This window comes from Macaca nemestrina, chromosome 8 (assembly GCF_043159975.1).
Source record: "Macaca nemestrina isolate mMacNem1 chromosome 8, mMacNem.hap1, whole genome shotgun sequence".
NCBI lineage: Eukaryota > Metazoa > Chordata > Mammalia > Primates > Cercopithecidae > Macaca > Macaca nemestrina.
This window is the reverse complement of record NC_092132.1, coordinates 55,491,882-55,504,539: the sequence shown is the minus strand read 5'-3', so window position 1 is coordinate 55,504,539 and position 12,658 is coordinate 55,491,882. Positions and strand designations below refer to the sequence as shown.

Here is a 12,658-nt window from a genome sequence, read left to right as displayed (position 1 = left end):
CAAGACCAGCCTGGCCAACATGGTGAAACCCCATCTCTACTAAAAACTACAAAAAGTAGCCAGGCATGGTGGTGGGCACCTGTGGTCCTGGCTACTTGGGAGGCTGAGGCAGAAGAACCGCTTGAACCTGGGATGCAGGCATTGCAGTGAGCCGCAATTGTGTCACTGTATGTACTCCAGCCTGGGCAACAGGGTGAGACTCTGTCTCAAAAAAAAAAACAAAAAAACAAATTGTTATGAACATGGGAGGTTAAGGACACCATTCCTATTGGGGGGAAAAAAAAGAAAAAGAAAATGGGAAGGAAATGTACGTGTAATAGCATATCTGAAAGAGCTTTGGAATATATCTATAGGACACCGTGTACATGATGGAAGTCAGAGAAAATGTCTGCTGGTCTAGGTGACTCAGATGTATCTTTCAGTGGAAAAGAGTTATAACAACATGGGTCAGATGTGACAGTGAATCTACCATCTCAGCAGGAGGTACTATTACATGTGAAATGGTTCACCAGCAAATTCTTCATAATTTGCGATTCATATTGCCTGTATTTCATCACCAATGATTCACTCCTCATTCTCTGACCTTTAGTTTCCCCCTCTGCCTTAATGCCCTTGTGCTGTGAACATTGTGCAGAGTTCTTTCAAAAGCTCAGATTTTAAATGGACAGGTACACAAATTTGTAGCAGAGGTATAAAATAAAAAACAAATTGAGAGTCATGACTGGACCTCTACGAATAATGCTAGGGTGCCAAATCTTTAAATGAGTTCATGAAGCCAGGAGTTCTAGGTAAGCCTGGGCAACATAACGAGATCCTCACTTCTACAGAAAAAAATCAAAAATCAAAAAAATTAGTGAGGCATGGTGCCACGCGCCTGTAGTCTCAGCTACTCAGGAGGCAGAGGCAGGAGGATTCCTTGAATTCAGGAGTTTGAGACTGCAGTGAGCCATGATTGCATCACTGCACTTCAGCCTGAGTGACAGAGCAAGACCCCATCCCTAAAAATAAATAAATAAATGAGTTTAGACTTGAGAAAGCAATTGTTGAGAAATAATGAAGACAAGAAGGATTTCTTATCATTAGTGATGGTAGTGCAATGTTTAACAGGTGAAAATAAACACTTAGAACTACACAAGTTCTGTCTGATCCTCTTCTTTTCTATCAAGAAAAATAACTTCAATGAAAACTTTCAGCACTTGGAAAAGATAAAACAAGCACATTTAAGAAAGACCCAAAGTTCATTTGATAGATGAGGAATATGAAGTCCATTTAGTTATTTTCATTGTTCAAGATAAATAGTTTTCAGAGTACTAAAAGGAGTTGTCCATGTCAGCACAGGTCTGTTCTCAGTAATCTTTTAAGAATTTCAAAGAAGGGATATAAGCATGATTTAATGTAAGAGCAGAAAAAAAATTCTATCTTCTAAAAAGCACACACTGGACAAGGTTGCTGTGATTCCCAGTGCAGCTTTCTAGTAATTGGTTACCATGGAAAGGAGTAAGTGGCTTCCTGACACAGCTGGTTGACTGGATGCATGCATTTACCTTTCTTCCCAAATCCCATAGAAATGTCAGGAGAGTAAAATTAAATAAAATTAATCTCAATACATTTTAGAAAATTCAGAAGTGGTTATTGGAATATATTGAGGAATTTCTGGAATATATTGATGCTGAAATATAACAGAGTGCATGAATCCAGACCCATGAACAAGAACTTTAAAAATAAAAGATTGCCCAGCAGAATTCAGCAAAAGTCTCACAATCAAAATAAACAGGCTGACTGGCAGAAGGAAGCCCTGGGCAGGGGCCAGGCAACAAGTAAAGGCAGAGCTGGTCCTCGTGCCACCTAAGGTCCAATGCGGATGTGTGCCCTAGGCTGTACATAGTGAAAGCTTCTGTATAAAAGATTCTCAACATGGACACTCAGTCCAGAGAATTAGGGCCTCGCCACCAGCTAATGATAGCTGCATATTCTGTAAACAAACCATACTCACATCTTAAAAGAAAAGCCCATCTTCTCTCTGCCACACATAGCTGCTTGAGTCGGACCTGGTTTACTCCAAACTTAAGCTTCTAGCCATGCAAACAAGAATTCTTTTATTTTATTTATTTACTTATTTATGTTTAACTTTTATTTTAGGTTCAGTGGTTCACGTGCAGGTTTGTTACATAGGAAAACTCGCGTCATGGGGGTTTGTTTTACAGATTGTTTCATCACCAGGTACTAAGCCAAGTACCCAACAGTACTGATCTTTTCTGATCTTCTCCCTCCTCCTACCCTCCAGCCTCAAAGTAGACCCCAGTGTCTGCTGTTCACTTCTTTGTGTCCATGTGTTCTCATCATTCAGCTCCCACTTATAAGTGAGAACATGGGCATTTGGTTTTCTATTCCTGTGTTAGTTTGCTAAGGATAATGGCCTCCAGTTCCATCCATGTTCCCACAAAAGACACAGTCTCATTCTTTTTAACAGCTGCATAGTATTCCATAGTATATATATACCACATTGTCTTTATCCAGTCTACCATTGATGGGCATTTAGGTTGATTCCATGTCTTTGTTATTGTGAATAGTGCTGCAGTGAACATTTGCATGCATGTCTCTTTATGGTAAAGTAATTTATATTCCTTTGGTTATATATCCAGTAATGGGATTGCTGGGATGAGTGGTAGTTCTGGCAAACAAGAATTTTTACACTCTCCAGAAACCAATAATCTTCAAATTAGTATCCTGTCTATTAAAATGACCAAACAACCAAGAATCAACAAACAACCAAAAAGATGTACAGAGTGGCCCGGCACCGTGGCTCATACCTGTAATCCCAGCACTTTGGGATTACAGCCAAGGCGGTCAGATCACCTGAGGTCAGGAGTTTGAGACCAGCCTGACCAACGTGGAGAAACCCCATCTCTATTAAAAATACAAAAATTAGCCAGGCATGGTGGTGTGCACCTGTAATCTCAGCTACTCAGGAGGCTGAGGCAGGAGAATAGCTTGAACCTGGGAGGCGGAGGCTGCAGTGAGCCAAGATCGTGCCACTGCTCCAGCCCGGGTGACAAGAGCAAGACTCCATCTCAAAAAAAAAAAAAAAAAAAGAAGAAGAAGAAGAAGATGTACAGAGAAGCAACAAACTCAATAATCAGAAACTAAAACCTGAGAAAATGCAATATAGGGCACAGAATAAGGTGCTGAAATAAGTATGTTTAATGTCTTCAGAGAGGTTCTAGGGGGTTCTGAACCCACAAAAATTAAAATAAAAATGGCCACTAAACACTAATAAAGATGTTTAAGATTATTAAGATATTTACAATAAGAAAAAGAGTTGGAAAAAAGGGAAGCAGTGATCATTCCAAGTCAGTATGAACTGATGAAGCACAAGTCATGCCTCAATCATTTCATTTCCTGTTTTTAGAGGTCATCGGACTAGTAGATTGGGGAATGCCAGTGGCATCATATGTCTTGTGTCTGAAAAGCCATTAAATTATTGTTTCATGATACTGTACTCTAAAAGCTAATTGTATCTTACCAGTGATTGATGGTTAGAAAAGTAAGCTAACAGAAATTTCCATCACCTCGTATACAAATTTCTAATTATCCCTCTAGATTGTAAACTTCTTGAAAGAATAAAACATTTTCTGTATCATATTCAGCCTATCTCCATTGCCTAGAACAATACTCAGGAAATGACAGAGACTCATTAGAAATGTATTGAATGATAATTAAATTTAATTGTAATTAATGCAAAGTCTGTGTTTAAAAGCATGTATGAGATGAAAGGGAAGTAGCTGTCTTCTCAGTTCATTTGGGAATAATTTAGGGGTTTTAGTTGATTGTCTACTTAATGTTGTCAATATTGTGACATGGTGATTAAGAGAGATATAGATAAAAGGCTATGGTCATTGACAAATAGTGCAGAACACAGGTACAAGAGCTCTGACAGAGTGTATTTTTCCAAACAATATATTTCATCCCACATGCTTTCTTACAATGTGACTTTGACTTTCACACTTCTCCCACTGACTGGTGGCGGTCTACGTTTCTACCCCTTGAATCTGTGTGGGTTTGTAACTATGGCAGAAGTATGACCATTTGACTTGCTAGGCCAGATCATAAAAGGCCATATAGCTTCTTCCCAGTTCTCTTGGGATACTCACTCTTGAAACCCATGATGTTACATCAACAGCCCCAACTGAGGTCTCAATTGACAGCCAGCATGAACCGGACATGTAAGCAAACAAGCTTTTAGATGATTTCAGCATTAGCCATTACGTCATACCAGCCTTCAAATGTCCCCAGCTGAGGTCCCAGACAGAATAGGCAAGCCATTCTTCTGTGGTCCTTTCAAATTCCTGACGCACAGGATCTATTTGCAGAACAAAATAGGTTTTGTTTTATGCCACTAAAATTTGGGGCAATTTGTTATGGCAGCCATTGATAACTGGAACAATAAGGAAATAGATATGCAAATGGTTCTGTATATACTCAACAGAATATTATGCTGCCACAACTAGAAGAGTTCATGTTGAAATAGAATGTTTATTATTATTATTCATTTACTCATTAAAGAAACATTTTTGGCCGGGCGCGGTGGCTCAAGCCTGTAATCCCAGCACTTTGGGAGGCCGAGACGGGCGGATCACGAGGTTAGGAGATCAAGACCATCCTGGCTAACACGGTGAAACCCCGTCTCTACTAAAAAATACAAAAAACTAGCCAGGCGAGGTGGCGGGTGCCTGTATCCCAGCTACTCGGGAGGCTGAGGCAGGAGAATGGCGTGAACCCGGGAGGCGGAGCTTTCAGTGAGCTGAGATCTGGTCACTGCACTCCAGCCTGGGTGACAGAGCAAGACTCCATCTCAAAAAAAAAAACCAAAAACAAAAAAAACATTTTTGAGCCCACTACGTGCTAGGGGATGTCTGAGGATACAACACTGACCCAAACAAAGTCCCTACTGAAAGTCCTCACCCTGGCCTGTACATTTTGATGTCTCCCATTATTAAGTCCTCAGTTTTTATGGTTTTAACCACTGATGATGTTCAGAATTCTGTCTTCAGTTCTGACCTCTATCTTGAGCTTCACACCTGCATATTGAATGCTTACCTGCTGTCACTAGTTGGCTATCCCATAGGCACCCTAAACTTTAGTCAGTGTCACTAACACCTACACATGGTCCTGAACCAGCACCCTGGGAGTTATTGAAGATTTCTCTCTCTCCCCTCATCTCCCGCGACTTGACAACCTTGGCTCTATAGCCACAGAAGCCACTGAGCTTACAGCCACATTATCTGAACGCATCCCCTTTTTCCATCGCACTGCCACTGCCTGGGTTTATGTCATCATTTTCTTGGGTCTCCAAAACAGTTTCCTAATTAGTCTTTCTGCCACCAGGAGCCTCAGATTACTACTATACAATGCTGTTATAATGCTTTTTCATAATATACAAATATAATTGTTACTATCATGTTTAAAATGTTTCACTTATCCTTCTTCAGAATAAAGTCCAAGATTCTTATCACTGACATATAAATGGAAGGAAGTTACAGAACAGCATGCAGAGTATGATCCCACTTTCTAAACATATGTAAACATACTCACACATATATGGGTATATGTATGTTTATATATGTATAAAGTTACTGGATGTTCAATAAAATGTCAACAGGTGTAATCTCAGAATGAAAGATTTCAGATGATTATTATCTTTTTCTTTGTACTTGCATGTATTATTTTAATACATACAATATGAAAACCCTTTTCAAAAAATGAACGTTTCATTTTTACAGAAACAAGAAAACATTAAAAATATTAAAGAAAGAGACTCTTTGATATCCAGTGTTGGCCTGTTCAGCTTTGCAGTTTCCCTCTCTTCTCCCAGTCCCTGATACCATGTTGATCACTTTCATTATCTCAGCAAATTTGCTCTCCAGAGCCTCCAGTCCTTCAGACATCCAGCTTCTGCCTGGAAAGCACTTTCCTTAGCTTTTTGTTTGGCTGATCCCTACACACTGACCAGAGTTGAAGTCAGTTATCAATACTTACAAGAAGCTTTTTCTAGTCAGTCTCCTCTCTAAGCTCCTATGTTGACTTCTACCACCACCTATTACATTGCTCCATAACCATCTATTGGCCTCCATCTTTATAGTTAGTCCTACACACCAAGGTATCCACAGAACCCACCACAAGTCTAGCATACTGAAAGCATTCCATCAAATGTTTCTCAAGGAACTCAGTGAAATACTATTTGGGGGAAACAAGAAGGGTCAGTGGGAAAGGTTTTGGCATTCTGCTCCTTGGGTTCAAACGTCTAGTTCTGTCACTTTCCAGCTGTGGGACCCTAGAAAAGTTACTTAACCTCTTTGTACCATAGTTGTGACATCTATAATATGAAAATAGTAACTATGTCATAGGGTTGTTGTGAAGATTAAGTGATATAAAGTGTAAACAAGTTCCACTGATGGCTTCACTACTGAATTCTACCAAACATTTAAAGAGGAACTAATACCAGTCCTTCTTTAACTTTTCCAAAAAATTGAAGAGGAGGGAAACTTCCAAACTTGTTTTACAAGGCCAGCGTCTTCCTGATACCAAAGACCAGTAAAGAAAATTACAGGCCAATATTCCTGATGAACATGGATGCAAAAATCCTTAACAAAATATTCACAAACCAAATTGAACAGCATATTAAAAGGAGCATTCACCTTGATGAAGTGAGATTTATCCCTGGGATGCAAGGATGGTTCACCATAAGTAAAATCAAAAACTGTGATATATCACATCAACAGAATAAAGGACAATAACCATATGATAATCTCAACAGATGCAGAAAAGTTATTCAACAAAATTCAACATCCTTTAATGATTAGGAAAAAAAACCTCTCAAAAAATTAGGTATAGAAGGAATGTACCTCAACACAATAAAGGTCAAATAGGACAAGCTCATAGCTAACGTCATACTCAATGACCTATAATCTTCTATGAATTATAAAGAAAATTTCCACACAGTGCAAACCCTATCATCGTGTCATTTGTGAAAACATGGATGAACTTGGAAGACATTATGTTTAGTGAAATAAGCCAGACACAGAAAGACAAATACCTCACTTATGATCTCACTTATATATGGAGTATAAAAAAGACAAACACATAGAAACAGAGAGTAAAATGAAGGTTACCAGAGGCTGCAGTGGAGTGGGGAGACTGAGGAGATGGCAGTCAAGAACGCAAACTAATAGAGCTTGAATATTGTCTTTTTCACACTCTGCTGTATTCACACGAAGTATTTTCAGTTATTGTAATTTCTACTTTTAGTGATCCTTTAGAATTACAGTTTTACTAAATGTTTCCTTAGCAAAATTTCTGACTTGATAAATACCTGTTGTATAAAATGAAGGGGAAATGAAAGCAACTGAATTTAACAGAATTAAACATAATTGAATTGAATTCCGAAGTATGCGAAGGTATTAAAGTACTTAAATGTAGCTATATTATTGTCACTAGGGGGAGCTCAGCACTTAATTTGTATTCTAAAAGAGTCCACCCTGCTGGCAATCAAAACAGCAGTTTGTATCCCATTGTGCTGTGTGCGAGGAGCTTCTAAAGAAACTAACAGCATTATTTTCCTAGAAACTGAAAGCGACTGAATACATTAGCTCTCATGCTTTTCACGCCATTTGTAGCAAGAATAAATGGTTCGTCTCTGTGGCGCCACTGTCAAAATAACACATACACTTCTTTGAATGCAGCTCCAAAATGGCTCATGCTTTCTGCAATGGTCCAAGATGGAACAGAGGAATAAAGATTAGAACACGATGATTGAAATATGCTTCAGCACAGAGATCTCAGTGGGAGAGTCTATGCAGGTCAGACAGCAGAGTAACCACAGGAACAAGATCTGAACCTCAGGAGATTCTCCACCTTTAAATCTGTATCATTATTACATGTGAACTTCTTATAAGTATACTTGTTACAATAGATGCCTTTTTTTATAAGCAAGGGTGCAAGGGAGACCTCTATTTTGTCGCCACTCCTTATGGCCAAAAGCCATGAACTTTGGATTCAAGCTGTTCTTTAAAAAGCTTAGATGAGATGTTTAAAAGACAGTAAACCTTTGCCACGTCCTGGAGCTGACAGATTTGGAACAAAAATAAAAGATGGAACTAGTTTTCACGAGAATAATTGAATCAAATGAGCCTGTAAATAAAATTAAAATAATAACATCACATATTTTTTCATAAGCCTGATTTCTAGTGAAGAAGTTAAAACATAATAAAAATAAGAGATCCAGGCATTCCTTTTTACTTTCCCAGCCAAGAGCCAGTAAATACGAGCCTCAAAACACTCCAAACATGGCTATGTGCAAGGCCTGAGGGGAGGTGTTGAAATTCATGAAATCACAGACATAAAATCTGGAAAGAACTCCAGAGCAGCTGTCTACCACTCACCTACACAGAAGTCCCTCATGCCATCTCTGATCCCTGTGCCTTCTAGGGCAGTTGTGCTGTTCACATAGCAAGAAGGGGATCCCACCCTGTGTTCAGGCAGCCTCATCCCATTGGATGTCTCTGCTTCCGCCAGAGAAACTCTTCTTCAGAAGTGGAATTTCCTGCTGTATAACATCATACTTTTATTCTGATTCTGCCTTTTGGCAGAAGGTTAAAAAGTATCTTTTCTTGTTCTCAGGGAAGGTGTTGAATATAAACACGGACACAAGTCCTCCCCAGCTACCACCTTCTTTTCCCCGGTCTTATGACCCCTACCACCAAGACTTTTTATATCCAGGCAAAATATTACAGGTTTAATGACTTTTTAAAATTAAGATGTACTCTTCTCATTTTTTCCCTTGGTACAAAACTTTGGAGAAAAATTAGAAAATTCAGACATGCTAAATGAAGAAAATGACCTTACTGCTCAGAAGTAATCTTAGTTATCTGATTTTCTATGTCAACATACATCTCTGTATTAAATTTTTTCATAAAATAGGATATTATTATTTTCAGCTCTTTTTCGTATAATCAATTAATCAATTACCTACAAACACATTTCTAAAGCTGAATAATACTCTACTGGGTATTTGTACCATATTTATTTAAATAATTCACTACCGTGGGATATTTAGGTAGTTTTGAATTTGGGCTATTAGAACAATCACTAAAAAATTATTGTAGAAGCATTTTTTGCAAGACACTTGTATTATTTTCTTCCATATTCATTTGCTAAACTAAAATTTCTAGTTTTTAGCGGTTAAACCTTTTAATTCAAAAGAAAAATATGTTATTTCCACAACAACTTCTTATGAAACATAGTCCAACTCCATCACTGTCCTCATCGACTTCAAAATTGTAAAAAGTGTACCTCTCTTTGGGCACTTTTTCTGAAAAGCTGCCTCTCTCCCTCAGTATCATTTTGTCAAAGAGGTTACCTGAGCTCCTGGTCTAGATTAGGTCTCTGTTATAATGCCTCAGCACACCTTTTACTTGTCCTTCATGGTATTTTTCATTATTGTAACTAAGCAGGTGATAGTATGATGATTTATTTAATTCCTGGCCTGTTAGAGTCCCACAAGTAGAAACCATGTCTGCTATTTCAGTGACTATCAAAAAAATATGTACTAAATAAAACACTTATTGAATAAATGGAAATATTTCTATATTTTAGAGCAGAGTGTATGCAGACCAGTGAAGTCTACCACATGATTTAATGTGCTATATTCACAGCCCTTATTCTGCAGGGCTGGCAGAAATTTATATTGAGGGTTTCTACTTCTTGTCACCTCACCTCCTGATGAGTCATAGTTTAGGGATTTTCTACACAGGGCTAAGGCATTGAAGAAGTCCTTCTGGTCACTGATCATCTGTTCATAGACATTACCTGGCCACTGTTCCTCTCTGCATGGCCTCTTTACGTCTGTGGCTTTTCACAGCTTCTGTGATATGTCTGGGACATGCTGGTGGGCATGTAAAGAAGTCCTATTTTAAGGTAAATAAAAGCTGGCTGAAAACTTTTTGTTCTCACTCCATAGCTGTTCTAACCCAGGTGCTTAACATGTGAGGGAAAGGTATTCAGATGACTCTTCCCTCAGCAGCCATCCAAATGCAGAAATCACCCAGCTGAGCCCATCAACCCCTAGAACAGTGAGAGATAATAATAAGTCACTAAATATGCAGTAGTTTAATATATAGCAAGAGATAACTAGAATACACCACTTGGGAATATAATTTGACAATATTTATTAAACTTTTAAATTAATACATACCTTAACTCCAGAATTTCATATATTTACTCTATAGATATACGAAACACATACAAAGTAACATGTAACAAGATATATGCTGTAGCTTTGTTTACGTTAGCAAAAGACCAGAAATAATCTATACGTCTCCACAGAGGACAGGTTAAATACGGTCTGGTAAAGAGAAACAATGGAATATGCTATTTAAAAGAATGATGAGTTACAGTATACACTAATATGAAATCATATGGAATAATCCCCAAGTTATTTGTCATTTTCACAGCAAAGTGCAGGACAGTATGTTTAAGGTGCAATCATTTGTGCAATAAAAATAATATGCATATGTATACCTTTGTAAATGCATGGAAAATCTCTAGAAGAACACTTAAGAGAATGGGTAACAACTGTCTCTGGGAAGGGGACTTGGACATTTGAAGGACAAGGCGTGAGAGAACAACTTTTCATGTAAACTTTTTCAATTCTGTACTATGAGTATGTATATATTATCTGTTCAAATAACTTTCACATAAATGACCCAGTTACACCAGTAGACTATCTTCCTTTTTTTTTTTTTTTTTTTTTTTGAGACAGAGTCTTGCTCTGTCATCCAGGCTGGAGTGCAGTGGCTTCTATCTCAGCTCACTGCAACCTCTACCTCCCAGGTTCAAGAGATTCTCCTGCCTCAGCCTCCCAAGTAGCTGGGATTACAGGCATCTGCCACCATGCCAGATAATTTTGTATTTTTAGTAGAGATGGGGTTTCACCATGTTGGCCAGGCTGGTCTCAAATTCCTGACCTCAGGTGATCCGCCTGCCTCAGCCTCCCAAAGTGCTGGGATTACAGGCATGAGCCACCATGCCCAGCCACTATCCTCGTTTTAAAGATGAGAAAACTAAGCTCTAAGAGCTAAGGTGATTTGTTCAGCATCTGAGAGCTAGCCAGTAACAGAGCAAGGTCTGGAAATGACTCCTCAAGTGGAGCTCTTTTGTTTGGCTAGAATCCCTTAAGTTTATCACTTTTTAGTAAGTCCTTTATTTTAGCATTTCCAGGAAGAATATTTTTCAGCCTGTTCTACTTCCAGACTAAAGTCCCTTAGAACTAACTATATGTGTGTTGTATTAGTTTCCTATTGCGGCTGTCACAAATGACCACAGACTTAGTGGCTTGAAACAACTCAAATTAATTTTCTTACAGTTCTGGAGGCCTTAAGTTCAAAATGAGTCTTACTAGGATAAAACCACAGCATTGTTAGAGCTGCATTCCTTCTGGAGGCTCCAGGGAAGAACCTATTTCCTTGTTTTGCCCAGCTTTTAGAGATGGCACGCATTCCTTGGTTCATGGCCCTGTTCCTCCACATTCAAAGCACATCATTCTGACTTCCACTGGCCCATTTCCTTCTTTGATCATCTTTGATCTTCCTGCCTCCCTGTTTTAAGAATCCTTGTGATTATATTGGGCCTACGTGGATAGTACATACAGGATAATCTTCCCATGTCAAGATTCTTAATTTAATCACGCCTGCAAAGTCCCCTTTAAGATGTAAGGTAACATTCATAGGTTCTGAGGATTAGGATATGAACATGTTTGAGGGGCCATTATTCAGCCTACCACATTAGACCTAAGTTTAGGGAAGTCTCATAAATGATGTCTCCGTTTCTCCATCTATAAAGCAAGGATAAGAATGCTACCTATTTTATATGGTTATTTTGCAGATTACATAAGTTAATATATTTAAAGAGCATGGAACATTGCCTGACACATTGTAAGCACTGGATATATGTTATCTGTAATAGTAGTTATTGTTTACTGACCCTCTAGTTGATAGCATGTTAGAGCCTTTCATCAACAAGATTAATAATCTTTTATATCTTCCTTTAGATCTAACATATGCTAAGAATATAAAAAAAGAGGCTTTTACTTAATTTTAGCAAAACACAGTGTAACAAAGTCAGTTTTGAGGGAAATAACACACTCAACAGATGAATAGAATTAATTTAGAATAATAGCTAACATTTTATATAGTATCTTCCATCTGTGCATTTTCAAGTATATAACATACACAGTGAGCCCTTGTAATCAATCTGAAGTGTTTGTTGAGAATTTACTTAAGGCTCTGTACAACAGGGATAAAAAAGGCAGAGACATTTCAGGTTATCCTGGATTTTAACAGCTGAGATAAGTGAATCTCAAGGAGACCAACTTGCAGTGTCACACAGCCAGAACTGGAGCTGAGAATGTGACTCAGGAGATGAACTATAAACAGAAAAAAAAAATGGGAAAGACACTGCACTATATGATATAATATGTGCTAAGTGACTATAAGTGTGAAGAGATTTCAGATTAGGAAGAATCCATTAAGATGGATGGATCAGAAAAAGTATCATGAATAAAATGCATAACTTTTGGAAAAAGAGAGTAAAGAGAGAGAAGGGA

At 38.2% G+C, this 12,658-nt stretch overlaps 1 long non-coding RNA gene across 6 annotated transcripts in view; it reads right to left on the bottom strand.

Moving 5' to 3' along the window:
• The window catches only part of LOC139355621 (uncharacterized), a 77,012-nt gene that overhangs the window by 14,474 nt on the left and 49,880 nt on the right, over positions 1 to 12,658 (bottom strand). For 5 of the 6 annotated variants that reach the window (XR_011606392.1, XR_011606393.1, XR_011606395.1 and 2 more), the window contains 2 exons: positions 9,865 to 10,119; positions 8,439 to 8,602 (listed from right to left, as the gene is read on the bottom strand). This is a non-coding gene — a long non-coding RNA (uncharacterized lncRNA). The remainder of the gene's footprint in view (positions 1 to 8,438; positions 8,603 to 9,864; positions 10,120 to 12,658) is intronic. The other variant, XR_011606394.1, reaches the window with a different exon arrangement.